The following is a 15,835-nucleotide window of genomic DNA, read 5'->3' as shown; positions in this document are numbered from 1 at the left end:
ATAAATTAATTAATTAATTAAATTAAAATAAAAAAAACATTCTCACTGTAAGAAAAGCACCTACCCAGGCCTGGAGTGGAGTTCTCACATGAAAAATATAAAAATCCCTTCCCTTCCTTTTTTTCTGTCCTGAGAATGTGCACGCTGTACAGAAAAGCCCACCAGAGGGTTGAGGCTGGAGCTGTCCATCTCACTGTCCGCATCCCGGGAGACCCAGCCCAAGCCTGGTAATCCCATCTGATCATGACCCTGGGAACCTCTCAGCGTCTCTGCAATTTAGCAGGAGTGTTCATTCTTAAGTATGGGGAATGAAAACATGACCCTTTCTAGGTGGTCACATTATTAGTGGTCACATTATGAGGGGCAACAATTGCTGCCTTCTGGATCATTCCCAAAAACCCAGAAAAGCTCTAAAAAGATCATATCACTCATCCTTCTGTCCTCTTGCCCCGATGCCCTCAACCACAAACAAACAGAATTCCTTTTACTCTTCCCTTTGACTGTGCCATAGTACTTTTTACTTCCTGGAAGTTCTTCACAGTGTCTAGTCCAAATCTGTCATGCTGCTGCCCCAAGAAAGTCTTTGCCTTTGTAAACTAGTGGCCCCTACCTAGCAGAAAAGAAACTTTACAGAAGTCCTTCCCATTAGAACTAGAGCCTGTTCCATGCACACCACCTGAGGAGCATAGCAAATATCTTCAGTTCAGCAGTGTATTAGGGCTCTCCTGAGAAAGAAGCAATTGTGTGTGTGTGTGTATGTGTGTGTAGATAGATAAAGTAATTTATTATAAGGAATTGTCTCATACAATTATGGAAATGGGCAACTCCAAATCTGCAGTGTGGGCAAGCAGGTGCGGCCAATTGTGCAGATGAAGTCCTTAGGTAATCTGCTGGACAATTCTTTCTTACGTGGCAGAGGATCAGCCTTTATTTCCATTCCAGTCTTCAACTGACTGGATGAGGCCCATCTACATTTATAGAGGCCAGTTGACTGTACTCAGTCTACCAATTTAAATGTTAATCTCATCAAGAAACACCCTCACAGAAGTATCCAGAATAACGTTTGACTGAATATCTAGGCACCCCATAGCCCAGTCAAGTTGACACATAAAGTTAACCACGGCAAGTAGGTAGAGCATGGGTTGCCAGCCATCCAAGACACTGACATTGATCAAGCTGACAATATGGCACATGGAGCGCCCCTAATCACCAGCCCTGCCTCTGGGCCCATAAAACCAGGAGCTATACATAACATGGGGTAGATGTCAATCTGGGATTAGCAGGATCCCCATCCTGGTAGAGCTTTCATCCCCTGGAAGTGCAGCCCTTTCTAATGAGCCCATACCGACCACCCTTTGAGTTTCTGTTTCCATCAACAGCCTGTTTTGTTTTTTTTTTTTCTGTCAAAGCCTGTTTCTGAGGCTGTGCAGACCCCCACCCTCCTCTTTAACTAAACACCCAGTGGTTATGAGTATGGGTTGTAGAGAGAGGGAGTGAGGATTCAAAAGGCCTCAGTTTTCCTACTTATAAATTGGGAATAAGTAATAATGGCATCCACCTCACAGAATGTTATGAGAAATCAATGAAATAATACATATATTGTGCTTATATAAGGAACCTCATTAATAGTAAAGCATGAATAAATATTTACTGAGTGAATCACCATCATCATCCTCATTGAATTGGCCCTTACACACCAAAATGAATCACTACAGTTTTACATAACAGAGCCAGCAGTATACTACTCCTTTGGTCTTTCACCTATTCCGAGAATAAATATAGGTGATTTTCTTAGAAAAACCCCAAAGCTCAGAAGAAAAATAATTTTTCTATGATCAAAAAATTTTATAATATAAAAATTTAAACTTTTATACAGCATCCAGATCACACAGTCAATTTAGACCATAAAAGAGCCAAGAAAATGTGTGCAATACAAAGAAAAAAGGTTAATATTTATAATGTATTATGAATTGTTACCAATAGAGAAATTATTTTTTAATTTTAAATTGAGATAAGGTCATGAATTAGCAAATCACAGAAAACCAAATTCAAAAGGTCAAAAAGCACATGAAAAGATGTTCAAATACAGGGCTTACAAATTGAAATAACAGTGAGAGATCATTTTTCATCTGCCAGACTGGCAAAAATATTAAGTAATATCTACTGCCAAGGAGATGTGGGAAAATGAGTACCCTTGTTCAAAACCAGGGTAAATGGGAAGTATTTTAGGCTTTTTAGAATGCATTCCACCAACAGCCATTAGAATGTAAAAATACATATATCCTTTGACTTGAAACTCTCTCTCCTGGAAATGTATCTTATAAAAATTAAAACCCTAGTACCTGGGAATAGACATGTGCTTGTCATACAGTTGTTCACCAGACTAGGAGATGCCTATCAAAAGGCAAATGGATGCATAATATTAATGTTATACAGACACTAAAAAGAACGTATTAGAGCTATGCCAAACAGAAGAGAATTTCCTCAAGACACTGATGAGTAGGAAAAGCAAAAAGCAGAAAAGTATGTACAAAATGATCCATTTTGTAAAAGAAACAACAACCTAAAAACTCCAAATTCATAAAGATATGTAAATATTTGTGTGCATGAAACAAAAATTATGAACAACATAAATGCAAAAAACAGTGTCTGCTGTTTTAAATATATATTTACATATATAAAAGTATAAAAATGTTCTATCTAGAAGGATAACCACCAAAATGGAAGAATCATGGTCTGTAGAGAATTGGAGCGGGCAAGTAGTTAAATGACCTTTAGCTTTATTTATAATACTTTATATCATTGAAGGAAAAAATACTGCAAGCAAATATGAGAAATGTTAGTGGCTGAATGGTGCAAGTAGGGATGTTTGTTACGTTATTCTCTGAAATAACAATGAACTGAAATAAAACTGACTACAGATCTGTTGTATAGTGAGAGATCATCAAAAGCATTTGTTCTCGGGGCAGTCCATGGATCTACCATGTACAGCTTCCCCACCTGTACCATGAACATACATGACTACATTCACAAGTTGCTGAGAGGGTCAAATGAGATAATACATGTAAAAACACCCAACAGTCAGCCAATGCCAGTCAGTCCTGCCTCCCCAGACACTTGGGTAGATGTTTGCAAAGATGCTTTGGTGCTCTTCCCAGTGGGGGCAGCTGGTAATTTGGCCTAGGCTATTGTAGCACATGGGAACCTAGATGGCTCATCTGAACTCTTGGCGGGGAATCTAGGAAGATTATAGGCAGAGGGAACATCACAAGAAAAAACAAACAAACGAACAAAAAACTACAGACCAATATCTCTTACAAATATGCATGTAAAAATCTTCAACAAAAATATTAGCAAACCAAATACACAACATATAAGAAAAATTATATACCATGATCAAGTGGGATTTATTCAGGAATGCTAAGTTGATTTTCAGCATCTGAAAATCAATTAACATAATACATCATATAATAGAAAAACAAAAATCACAAGATCCTCTCGAATAACACAGTAAAGCCTTTTAACAAAATCCAACACTCTTTCTTGATAGAAAAACACTCAAGAGACTAGGAATGGAAGGAAACTCCCTCAACCTGTTACAGGGTATCTACCCAAAAATCCACAGTTAATGTCATACTTAATGGTGAAAGACAGTATGCTTTCCCCTAAGATCAGGACCCAGACAACGATTTCTGCTTTCAGTACTTCTATTCAACATTGTACTGGAGTTTTTAGCCAGGGCATTAGACGTAAAAGAAATAGAAAACATTCAGAATGGAAATGAAAAAGTAAAGCTATCTCTATGCACAGATGACATGATCTTGTATACAGAAAATCCTAAGGAATTCACTAAAAAGCTATTAAAATGAATAAATGAATTCAGCAAGTTGCAGGACATAAGATCAATACATAAAAATCAATTTGTATTGCGCTTGTAAAGAACAAGTTAATAAATGACATTTTAAAAACAATTGTATTAACAACAGCACCAAAAAGAATAAAATGCTTAGGAATGAATGTAATAAAAGAAGTACAAGATTTGTACCTGAAAACTACAAAACATTGTTGAAAGAAATTAAAGAAGATCTAAATAATTGGGAAAACATCCCATGGTGATGATCAGAAGACTTAACATTACTTAGATGATGATACTCCCCAAACTGATGGACAGATTCAACACAATCCCCTTCAGAATCCCGGATAACTTCTTTACAGAAATTGACAAGGGGATTCTAAACTTCATATAGAATTTCAAAGGACCACAGACAGCTGAAACAATCTTGAAAAAGAAGAAAGAAGGTAGACTCACGCTTCCTGACTTCAAAACTTATTACAAGCAACAGTAATCGAGACAGTGGACTCCTGGTATAAGGACAGACATACAGACCAATGGAAGAGAATTGAGAATCTATAAGTAAACTTATACATCTATGGTCAACTGATTTTTAATGAGGGTGCCAATACCATCCAATGCGGAAAGAACAGTCTTTTCAACGAATGGTACTGGGACAACTGGATAGCCACATAAAAAAGAGGGAAGTTGGACACTTACCTCACACTTTATATGGCTCACACCTGTAACCCCAGCACTTTGGGAGGCCGAGGCGGGCAGATCACCTCCCGAGGTCAGGAGTTTGAGATCAGCCTGGCTGACATAGTTAAACTCCGTCTCCACTAAAAATACAAAAAATTAGCCAAGCATGGTGGTGGGCACCTGTAATCCCAGCTACCAGGGAGGCTGAAGCAGGAGAATCACTGGAACCCAGGAGGTGGAGGTTGCAGTGAGCTGAGATAGTGCCACTTCATTCCAGCCTGGGCAATGGAGCGAGACTCCATCTCCAAAAAAAAAAAAAAAAAATTAAGATGGATCAAAGACCTCAATGTAAGAGCTAAAACTATAAAACTCTAAGAAGAAACATAGGAGTAAATATTCATGACCTTGGATCTGGCAATGCCTGACCCTTCTCAGTGTCAAGGAAGGCCCTGTGACAACTGTGCCCTGGCACAGTACATGGCACATGGTGAGAACTGAGAGGAGACAATGTTGGTTTTCTCAACATTTGTTGGGTTAAATACATTTGTTGAATGAGTTAGTGAATGACTTCTGTACCCAACCCCAAGTGGAACTGAAGCCAAGCCACACACACACGTGCACATGCATGCACACACACACACACACACACACACACACACACACACACACAGTCTGTGCTATGGGCTGAATAAGGTCCTGCTGAAATCCCTTTCTCTCTTCATCCTCCCTCCCCACTCCCTTCCACAGACTCTACCTGACAAGACCCAGTACAGATGCCCGCTCTTTCTGGAAGCCTTCTCCTATCAATCAGTGATTCACTCAGCAATCACTGGGCATCTGCCCTAAGCCAGGCCCTGAGCTGGGTCCTGGCAACAAACAGCAGTACAGATGTGGGCCCTAAGCTTACAGCACTCACAGTTGCACAGGGGCCATGGACCGGAGCCTTGACCTTTCCTCCCACGTACATGCTCTGCTCTGAACTTTCGGGGAGGCACCGCACACCACCTCCTACTGGAGCAATCAATAAAGTGGCTGATTTGCCATTTGACTGAGGTACAAAGAGGCCTCCTGTGCCACCCAGTTAGGAGGGAGCAGAGTGGACTTCCCAACAACCCCAGGACCACACCTGTCTTAGGTGTTCAATACTCATTTATCCGTACAGGACCATTCTCGTGAAAAGTTGAAAGCTTGTTTCTCCGTGACAAAAAGTCCCAAGAAAAAATGCCAACTGCTAATGCTGATGGTAGGAACAAAGAGAATACAAGAAAGAATACAAAGAGAAGCAGTTTAAGAAAGTAAACAATGGGATAAATTAAAAACTACAACCTATGTTAACCTGGGCTTGAGCAATGTTATGTCCACATCGCTTGAAATGGAAACCAGGAAAAGCAAATCATGAGACTGTTTCAGAAAGGGCTCCAAAGATGAGCAGATGACTCATCAAATAAGAAGGAAAACTTTAGGCAAAGTTTAAAAGTGACAGAACTTATTTTAATAACACCATTAAATCTTTCAGTGATGGGAGCAGGTACTTAGACAACCCCCTAATATTTTTCTCCTTGTGCATGGGAGATGGGGGAAGGAGACATGATACACTAGAATGTTGTATTCAAAGTGGGGGGTCTGAGAGTGTCTTCAGATCCATCCTTCCTGAAGAGGTATGGGGTCAGTGAAAACACCTGATGAACAGATATTCACAGCAGTGTTGGCTGAAGCAGCAAAGAATTGGAAAACATTCAAATGTTCAAAAACTCAGAGCCCCTCTAAGCCATGAGGGTTGCATCTACCCCACAGAATATATGCAGCCTCTAAAATAAAGGTCTTATGTATTAGATAGAAATGTGTCCTCTTGAAAGTATTATTTTTAGAGATGGGGTCTTATTATGTTGCCCAGACTGGTCTCAAACTCCTAGGCTCGAGTGATCCCCCCAATTCAGCCTCCCAAAGTGCTGGGATTATAGGCATGAGCCATCATGCCTGGCCCTGGCAGTATTTGAAGTGGAGAAAAAAACAGGATACAAAGTGCTGTCTGGCTGAAAACGCAACTGCAAAACCATACATTCGGGAAGACAGACACAAAAGCTTGGGACAAGGCCTTTATTTTAGAAAAATTGCAAACGACTTTTTTTTTTGCCTTTTATTTTTATGGCTGTTGCTACAATATTGTTTGCACAATTAAAAATGCTGAAATCAAAACCAAGCCATTTAAGGATAGTTATAACTCAGATTTCTCCAGTGACATTTAAACAATCACTTACTGAGCACGGACCATCAAGTCTGTGACTGGCCCTGTTCTGGGATTTTAGGATTCCAGAGACAAAAAGAGGCTGAGCACAGTGGCTCACGCCTGTATCCCAACACTATGGAAGGCCAAGGCAGAAGGACTGCTTGAGCCCAGGAGTTCAAGACCAGCCTGGGAAGCAGAGTGAGATCCTGTCTCTGAAAAAAAAAAAAAGAAAGAAAGAAAAAACAGCCAGGCGTCGTGGCACACACCTACTATAGACCCAGCTACTCAGAAGGCTGAGGTGGAAGGATCACTTAAGCCCAGGAGTTCAAGGTTTCAATGAGCAATCACACCACTGCACTCCAGCCTGGGTGACAGAGAAATACCCTGTCTCTAATTTAAAAGGAGAGAGAGAGAGAAAAGGACATGGATCCTGTGCTTAAGGAACTCACAGTAAGGGATGGGAAAAGGAGGTAGAACCTGAACAGATCATCACAACGTGGTAGAAAGGCTTTGAGCAAGATGGTCATAGAAAATAGGAAGGATAATGTTAAGAATGACAGTGATGGTAACAATGTCCAACACTCTTGCAGTGCTGTATGAGGCAGGATAAAACAGGTTATGATGCAGTAACAAGCCCACAATTTTCGTGGCTTAAAACAGCCAAGTTTTATTTCTTGCTCATGCTACTTGTTCATTGCAGGTTGGCATTGGAGGAAGGGAGGGAGGAAATGCTGCCTGTTATAGTTACTCAAAGACCAGGGCAAGTGAAGCAGCCACCGTCTCAAAAGCTGATGGTCACTGTGCCACAAAGAAAGAGAACTCAGAGGGTATCTTATAACTGCAGTTAAATAATCTGGTCTAGGAAGTGACATCCATAATTTCTGCAAATAATTCATTGGCCAGGGCTAGTACCATTCCCCTAGCTTCAAGGGGAGTAGAAAGTGCAATTCTACCGCATTTGTGCAAGTCAGGGAACAAGAAATATTTAGTAAATTGCATTAATAACTATCATCTACATTTGCTACTTCAGGTACCACCCAAATATGTTACATAAATCAGTTTATTTCATGCAGATAACAATCATAGGAGGCAGGGACTATATCCCTATCACACAGTTAAGCAAAGGGAGGTCCAATGTACTCAACATTAAGTAATGTACCCAAGGTCACAGAGACGTGTCACAGCTGGAATTTGAACCTGGGACTCAAGCTCCAGACCCATGTCACTCTATCAGATGGACTCAGGAGAAGACGACCTCTTGGCCTCAGGACAGGAAGGTGATCTGGAGAGGTATATTGGAGCCAGAGGTCACAAAGCCTCACCACGGTCAGGACACACACTCACCCATCTTAAAGGATGCTCTCACCCAAGATGCGTCCAGCATTCTACCAAACGTGCATTCCCTGAATATAATCACAAGGAAACTATCAGACAGATCCAGGCAGAGGAACATCCTACAAAGCCACTGCCCTGAACCACTAGCAATTCCAATGTTATGAATGACAAGGGGGCGGGAGGGTGTGAATGCCACTCTTGGCTCTCAGCTGCATGTTATATCTGGGGTGGGGGTGGATCCAGCCTGGGCAAGATAGCAAGACCCTGTCTCTACAAAAAAAAAAAAAAAAAAGTTAATTAGTGGGGTGTGGTGGCACCCGCCAGCTACTCAGGAAACTAAGGCAGGAGGATCACTTGAGCCCAAAAGTTCAAGGCTGCAGTGAGCTATGATCACACCACTGCACTCCAGCCTGGGCAAGAGAGTCGGACCCTGTCTCAAATATATATCTATATTTGGGAGGAAAATGCCTTAGAGGTCTTTACTGAAATAATTGACAAAATTTGAATATGAACACATTAGATAACAAATGGGCTCTTCTGTCCCCACAAATACCTCTAAGAGGGAAACTACTCTCATTAATGTCAGCACTAGCTAGAAACTCCTTGCAAAGTTTCCTCCCAGACCCAGTGCTTAGCACAGTTGTAGAATGAATTAACCTCTAGTAACCCTGCATGCCAGACTGGCTAATAATTTGTGAGGCCCAGTGCAAAATGAAAATGCAAAGTCCTTTATTCTAAAATTGTTAAAAATGTCAAGACAACCATCAAGAATATAAGAAGGCAAGCCACTGGGAGAAAATGAAAAAGACATGTCTGATAAAAGACTAGTATCCAAAATATGCAAAGGACTCTTAAAACTCAAAAATAAGAAATGAACAATTCAATTAAAAAATTAGCCAAAGACTCTAACAGACACCTCGTCAAAGAAGATACACAGATGACAACTAGCATATGAAAAGATGCTCCGCAGCATATATCATCAGGGAAATGCAAATTAAAATACGAGATACCACTATGTGCCTGTTAGAATGGCCAAAATCCAGAACAGTGATAGCTCCAAATACTGGCGAGGATGGAGTCAATAGGGACCCTCCTTCACTGCTGTTGGGAATGCAAAATGTCCAGACACTGTGGGAGACAGTCTGGCAGTTTCTTAGAAAACTAAGCATACCATTACCATACAGCAATCCGTAGTACTACTTGGTATTTACCAAAAAAAAGTTGAAAAACTATGTCTGTCCAAAACCTGCACACAGATGTTTATACCAGCTTTATTCATAATTGCCAAAATTTGGAAGCAATCCAGGTGTCCGTCAGTAGCAAATGGATAAATAAACTATGGTACATCCGGACAACAGAATATTACTCAGCACTGAAAAGAAATGACTTCCCAAGCCATGAAACAACATGGAAAAACCGTAAATGCACGTGACTAACTGAAAGAAGCCAGTCTGAACAGGCTCCATATGGTATGATTTCAACTCTGCGACACACTGGAAAAGGCAAAACTGTGGAGACAGTAGAGAGGTCAGTGATTGTCAGGAGTTGGGGTAAGGATGGATGAATACTCAGAGCATGGAGGATTTTTGGGGCAGTGAAACTCCTCTGTATGTTATAATGATGAATGATTGTCATTATATATTTGTCCAAACTCATAGAATGTATAACACCCAAAGTGAACCTCATGTAAACTACGGAGTCCGGTGATAATGATGTATCATTGTAGGTTCACTGACACAAATGGACTCCTCTGATGGGGATGCTAATGGGAGAGGCAGTGCATATCTAGGGTGGCGTAGGGTGGGGTGTATACGGGAAATCTCTGTACCTTCTGCTCTGTTTTGTTGAGACCTAAAACTGCTCTAAAAATACAGTCTCTAAAAACTTTCTAGACAGTTACATTGAACTAAGGGCATTAAACTAAGCATGGTGCCTGCATGGGTCACACTCACACGAAGCCAGTCCTGTCTGCTGGGTCTCCTCACCTGGCCTGACCCTGGCCATCACACCCAGGCAGTGGGAGCCACCACACAGTCACTACTGGGCCCACTTTCATTCATTCATTTATTCATTCAACACAGATTTACTGCGTGTCTATGACACTCCAGGGACTGTGCTCAGTGCTGGGGACATAGCAGTGAAAATATAAGTCCCTGCCCTCACAGAGCTCAAATTCCAGAGGGAGAGACAAACAATAAACAAGATAAATCAATATATCATCAGTTCGACAGTGAGCAGGGCAGAGGAGATGTATGCAGTGTGGGGCAGGGGTCCAGGGGGTGAGGGGGTGAAATCATAACTGCAGAGGTTAGAGGAAGTATCACTGAGAAGGTGACCGTTGAGTAGAAGTGGGGGACTGAGTCATGCCCAGTGACTGGGAGGCAGAGGCAGGTTCCAGAGAAAGAGAAGAGTGGAAGCAAAGGCTCTGAGGCAGCAGCATGGCTGGAGTGTTCAGGGAACTGCAAAGAGGCTGCTGTGGACCCAGGGGAGGGAGAGAGAGGGATGGAGGGGGAGGCGAGGTCGGTGAGGAAGGTGGGGCCAGACCACATAGCGCCTTGCCGGCCATGGCAAGGAATCTAGTTTTTACTCCAAAGAGAAAGAGGAAGCCAGGGAAGAGTTTTGAGCAGAAGAGTGACCTGGCCTGACTCCTGTTTCTAAAGGATCAGCCTGGCTATTGAGTGGAGGACAAGTGGGGATGGGGGACACGGAGAGGCCCGCTAGGAGATGCTGGCCTTCCCCACCACCCGCCATCCCGCACAGGCCATCTGCCTGGTGGCAGCACCCGGGACTCTCCACCCCCGGGCTTTTGCAGCAGGTTCTCAGGCAGCAGGAGGTGCTGGGAATTAACACCCCCAGGGAACAGCCCTCAGCCAGTGACAAATGGAGTTGAAGAGAAGACCACAACTTCCCCACCTCCAGGTGGGACAATCCCAAAGTGTGCCCCACAGTGCCCCCGCAGGCTCCCTAGCAGGACTGCACCCCAGCTGCCCATAGCTGTCACCTGCTTGATGACGTACCCTGTGTGTGCTCCTTCTCTCCTCTAGCACTGCTTCCTGGGACTGCCTCCGGGAGAAAGCACTTGGGGGGAACTTGTCTGAAGATGTGCTTCTGGGAGAACCTTCGCTAAGAGGGAAGTAACTTAAGTGACTCGAAGGTGGCTCAGAGGGTGGTTGGCATCTCACATAGTAAGAAGGGATTCTGGCTACATTAAGAAGGGATTTACCGACGAGCAGGAGGTGGTGTCTGCAGACTCAAGGCACCTGTCTTCACCTCCCAAGCCAGGTGCCCAGGCCTGAAGGCACTCAGCCTCCGGGAGCCCACGAGGCAGGACTGTGCCCTGACCACAGGCCCTGGGCGCCGGGCCGCCAGCCCGTGTCCTGCAGGGCGGAGGGGCTGAGGCCTCCTGAGTTAATGAGGTCCCCAGCAGACGCACACCCCGCTGAAAATGACAAACGAACAGCATTACAGGCCGTTCCCACAATTACTATCAGTTGGCTGTAATATAAATATGCAAATTCTCTGGGCTTGAACTTTAACACCCGCGGTAGAGACCATTCATCTCTTTAAAGTATTAATTTAAGTTGTAAAAGGGCCCATACATCACCGCGTGTCATTTTGAAAACAAATATTAATCAATTTTACCCTCGGAATTGCTACAGCGGAGGCGGCCCCCACGGCTGCGGCTGCGGCACCAGGAAGCGGTGGCGGGAGATTTACATATTCATCCGAGCTTAAGGAAGCCGCGATAATACAGGTACAGCCCGAAACCCGCGCCCCCAGACCTTATCTGCGCGCCCCGCCGGCCCGCGGCTGCTTCTGCATGCGCCGCGCAGCGCCTTGCAAATGAGGCCCGCGGACCGCTGTCTGGATAACCTTGAACGCCACCGAGATAGGCGGCGAGGCCGCCTTCCGACTTCTTTCCCAGAAATCAAAAAGGATTGAGAAAGGCTAGGCTCTTCCTCTCCAAACGGGAGAAACAACTCCGGCCTCCTTGGAGGTCCTGAGCAAGACAGGCTGGTCCCTGAACCCAGCTTACTTTTCCACCAGCCTTAAGAACCAGGACACCAGAGTGGCAGGTCCTGGAGGAACGGGGAGGACTGGAAGTGGTGGTCTTCTGGGGACAGAAAAGGGCTTTGGAGTCATATAGCCCTGGCTTCCAAAACGGAGTCTGCACATACATGCCATGGATTTGTATGTGCATGGATTTATTTAACTTCTTGGTTACCTTAATGGAGAAATGTACCCAGATATTAAAGATATCAACTCAAAGAGTCGTTGGCAGGTTTAGAAATTATCTATGAAAAGCACCTAGAACAGAAATGGATATATAGTGAGGGTTGGGGTGACATCAACAGTTATTATTATACTCAGTTATCTTCTAGGATGACCATGCCCCACTCCTCAACTGCACATGCTTTGATCTTTCTACCTTTGCATCTGTAGTGGGTTTGAGGGACAGGACCTCCTGCTCCGACCCTGGCTACTGCCACTGTGGTAGTCTAACAGAATCTGCTACCCCCTGCCTGAAGATCTGCCAGTTCCTTTACAAAAGGACAGGGCATCCTGGAAAGAAATGCAAGCCAGGTTGAAGGGTTAATAGCTCCTACTCCCCAAGGTACTGACCACTCCCTGCTTCCCCTAGGGAGATACCTCCATCCTCAGCCAGAGAGAGCACACTTCCAGCCGCCTCCTGAACCAGGGCTTGCAGGGCCACAAGGCTGCTGCCTTTCTCTGGTACTGGGGAGTGCCCATGTCAAGCCAGCAGAGGACACGTTGCACCTGCACAGGTGCATGAGAGATGCTCTTTTCTTCCCAGAGCCATCCTATAGTGGCCTGCACACCCTCATCAGCATCCACTGCATTGTATGCATGTACACATGCTGTATGTACACATGGGACACTGGCTCACTGTGTGGCTGACCTCCACATCGCAGCCCAGAAAACCCTGCCTCCCTTCATTGGCCCATCAGCAACGTTGGAACTGGACTTTCCTGATGAACTCTATGCATAGAACAGTGCACAGCCAAAGGGTTCTTCCCGGAATGGTGATGCTGACCAGTGAACATCGTCCACCACCTCCTGGTAATGCTGAGTGTTGGCCAATGTCAAACATTCACTAGGACAGTCGCAGATCCTGGCTCAAGTGAGGAAAAGAAATAGCTCCCAATCCTTCTCCCTGGTGCTAGGGTGAGAGGAACTCATTTCATCACTGCTAAGCCTGGGACAGGAATCACTCAGGGATGCAATAAAATCCCCACCCTGCAGGTATATCTGAACCAAATGAAGTACCCCATATATGTCAAATCACGTGTAAGCATGTGCACATGTATACACTGGACTATGTGTAAATGTGCACATTGCCCATGTATGTTAAGCCATATGCAAGGATTTACATGTGTGTATGTTCTACCACATGTAAGTGTGCATATGTGTAAGTCGCATGTGTGTGCACGTGTGTTGATCCACGTGAGTGTATGCACACATGTACATTAAACCACATGTAGGTGTGTGCATTGCACATGCACATGTGTATTGAACTACATGTAAGTGTGTGCATACATGTATGTTGACTCACACAGAAGCATTGCAGGTGCATATGTGTATATCGAACCACATGTAAATGTATGCACACATTATGTTGGTCTATGACAGTCTGTGCAAAAAAAGACATCCAGAGATAATGACAGGAAATAAACACAGTGGCCATTTAACAAAGAAAAAAAGAAAGAAAGAAATTCTGTTTAAAACACCCTATATTCAAATTTTTAATTAAAGCATTCATCCCACAAATGATTATGAAGGACCTAATTTTTTTTTTTCTTTTTAGAGGCAGGGTCTCACTATGTTACACAGGCTGTTCTTAAACTCCTGGACTCAGGTGATCCTCTGGCCTTCCAAAGTGCTGGGATTACAGGTGTGAGCCACCATGCCCGGCCGGACCTAATATATTTCAGGGAAATGTCTAGTCAGGAGGTCAAAGGGCTGAGTTATGGGGAATGGACCAGCCAGAGTTTTCACACAGTTCATTAAACCTAAGACACAGTTTTAGTCTATGAAAGAAGGTACGCTGTGATAAATTCAGGAAATCCCAAGTCAAGTTCTTTCCTTCTGGCCTACGACTTAGTAATCAACATGGTTATTCCCTGCTACTTAAGGAAAACCCATGGTTCTGAAGGACAGTGGTAGTATAGAGGTAAAACCTTCCAGAAAACAAGTGTATTGGTTTTTTTGTTTTTGTTTTTTGATACAGGGTCTCACTCTGTCACCCAGGCTGGAGTGCAATGGTTCGAGGCTCACTGAAGCCTCGAACTCCCAGGCTCAAACTATCCTCCCACCTCAGCCTCCCAAGTAGCTAGAACTACGGGTGTGCACCGCCGTGCATGGCTGTTTTTTTAAATATTTTTTGTAGAGACAGTCTTGCTGTGTTACCAAGGCTGGTCTCAAACTCCTGGTTTAATGCAATCCTCCTGCCTCAGCCTCCCAAAATGCTAGGATTATAGGCATGAGTCACTGTGCCTGGCAGTGGTTTTTTTTAAGTGCATAGATTTTTTTTTCTAAGTGGAATGTTGTAATAAGTTGGCCTTTGCCAGGAAATCTATCTTGACGTCATATTTTCCATGCAGGCCCAGGATACCTTGTTAGTAGATCTCTAATTTCCTGCAAGTCAATTACCTGATCAACTGAGCAGCAAAGACAGTGACCTTGGGCACATTACTCACTGTGCTTCCATTTCCTCACCTGTGAAACAGGGACAACACCAGGACATGTCTTTTAGCATTGTTGTAAGGATGAAACCAGTCCAAAACTGACTCTGATACATGATGAGCACTCACTAATGTTAGCTATCATTAATCACCATTGTCATCATCATAACTCATCATTGCCATCAGACATTTTATTTTATTAAGAATGCTTTTTTAAATTCAGTGCCAGTACTAAAACACTAGACATAAAATTTAGAATCCTAGTTATTGTTTAAAAATCCAAACCTTAGTGGGGCACAGTGGCTCACGCCTATAATCCCAGCACTTTGGGAGGCCAAGGAGGGAGGATTACTTGTGTCCAGGAGTTCAAGGCCAGCCTGGGCAACATAGTGAGACTCCATCTCTAAAAAAAAAAAAAAAAAAAAAAAAAAACTGGGTATGGTGGCATGCACCTGTAGTCCCAGCTACTGAGAGGCTAAGGTCATGAGATTGCTTAAGCCTAGGAGGACTACAATTGCTGCAGTGAGCTGTGATCGAACCACTGCACTGCAGCCTGGGCAACAGAGTGAGATCGTATCTCAAAAAAAAAAACAGGAAAAGAAAAAAATAGTAAAATAAAATAAAAACTCAAGCCTCTGGGACCACCAGGCCTGCATTGGCCCAAGACAACTTGTAGTGGCTGCCCCTCCAGGCAGAGAGGCATGTGCCCTCCAGCTTGCCACCGTCCCCATCCAGCTCAGTCGCCCATCTCTATTGCCGCCTGGCCCCCACGTGATCCTGAGGGTGAGAACCTTGGTGTCCTGCTGGTAAACAGATGGGAAGACTGAGGCCCAAAAAGGAAAAAGGTGCTTCCAGCTCTGGGCCCCAGGAGCCACATGCCCCCAAGCCCTGGCCCGGAGCCCTTTCCACGCTTCCATGCTAAATTCCTTTGGCCCACAAGTCCAGAGGGAGGCTGAAGTCTCAGCTCCGATTTTTCAAAACTGAAAAAGACCAATCCCCTCCTACTCAATATAATGGGATTTCCAAAGATGGATG

The 15,835-nt window shown here is 43.9% G+C and overlaps 1 long non-coding RNA gene across 1 annotated transcript in view; it reads left to right on the top strand.

Moving 5' to 3' along the window:
* LOC102132643 (uncharacterized) overlaps positions 1-13,886 on the top strand; it is a 38,674-nt gene extending 24,788 nt beyond the window's left edge. The window contains exons 2-3 of the long non-coding RNA XR_286931.5: positions 11,141-11,850; positions 12,739-13,886. This is a non-coding gene — a long non-coding RNA (uncharacterized lncRNA). The remainder of the gene's footprint in view (positions 1-11,140; positions 11,851-12,738) is intronic.
* Positions 13,887-15,835: the final 1,949 nt, after the last annotated feature.

The sequence above is a fragment of the Macaca fascicularis genome, chromosome 20, assembly GCF_037993035.2.
Source record: "Macaca fascicularis isolate 582-1 chromosome 20, T2T-MFA8v1.1".
NCBI lineage: Eukaryota > Metazoa > Chordata > Mammalia > Primates > Cercopithecidae > Macaca > Macaca fascicularis.
This window is presented reverse-complemented; position numbering and strand designations above follow the sequence as displayed.